The sequence below is a fragment of the Monopterus albus genome, unplaced genomic scaffold (assembly GCF_001952655.1).
Source record: "Monopterus albus unplaced genomic scaffold, M_albus_1.0 scaffold39.1, whole genome shotgun sequence".
Lineage (NCBI taxonomy): Eukaryota > Metazoa > Chordata > Actinopteri > Synbranchiformes > Synbranchidae > Monopterus > Monopterus albus.
The window spans coordinates 1,092,867-1,094,027 of NW_018127919.1; the positions used below are offsets into that span (position 1 = coordinate 1,092,867).

General features: G+C 41.8%; 1 protein-coding gene across 1 annotated transcript in view; it reads right to left on the reverse strand.

The window, feature by feature from the left end:
* Positions 1 to 1,161, reverse strand: part of wdr44 (WD repeat domain 44) — a 12,791-nt gene that overhangs the window by 6,486 nt on the left and 5,144 nt on the right. The gene's annotated exons all lie outside the window — the stretch shown is intronic.

Consider the following 1,161-nt stretch of genomic DNA (forward strand, 5'->3'; position numbering starts at 1 on the left):
GCATGGAGTTTGCTAAAAAATACCTGAAGGACTCCAAGATGGTGAGAAATAAGATTCTCTGGTTTGATGAGACCAAGATAGAACTTTTTGGCCTTAATTCTAAGTGGTATGTGTGGAGAAAACCAGGCACTGCTCATCACCTGTCCAATACAGTCCCAACAGTGAAGCATGGTGGTGGCAGCATCATGCTATGGGGGTGTTTTTCAGCTGCAGGGACAGGACGACTGGTTGCAATCGAGGGAAGGGTGAATGCGGCCAAGTACAGGGATATCCTGGACGAAAACCTTCTCCAGAGTGCTCAGGACCTCAGACTGGGCCGAAGGTTCACCTTCCAACAAGACAATGACCCTAAGCACACAGCTAAAATAACGGAGTGGCTTCACAACAACTCCGTGACTGTTCTTGAATGGCCCAGCCAGAGCCCTGACTTAAACCCAATTTAGGTCCAAAGGTATTTCCAGTCACTCTGTCTCACTCTGTCCAGCACAAACCAGTCAGGATCTCCTAATTACTCCAGTCACTGCTACTAATCTTAGTAGTCTGTATGCAATAATGAGTCTAATTACACTGTATAATCAGAGAGCACTTTAAGGTCAAGGCCTTCACATCAAACAGGACTATGGAATTTATGAGAACCTACAATAAAACTAAACTTCAAAAACAAAGTTTTAACCTGCACCACATGTGGTTAACCCAAGCAAGCTTCAGAACATGTTTTCGTGTGGGTGCAGACACTCTGTCAACATGTATCCTTCCATCCATCCATTATCTATACAGCTTATATATATAAACTACATTGTTTCCACAAATAGTGACAAACAAGGCTGCTCTGTATCGTCACTGCGCTATTATTCAACATATGTCAGCTAAGGGCTGATTCCAAATTCTAAACAAAAAGTCAAAAGCTGTGTCAAAGCAACAAAGAATAAATCTAAGTATAATTTCACCTGGATTCATGAGTGGAGAGGCACTGTTTAGCATATATAGAGAAGCTTTATCTAAACAATTAATTGCAGATCCTTGCACGATCACACAGGTCAGAAAAAATGAACCATTTCTATTTTTCATTCCTGGGACTGTTGGTGTAGTGCACCTTCAACTACATGAGGCTAATTAGAAATTCTGAACAAGCAGTTACTGTAACTGTTTGGTACTTTAGGG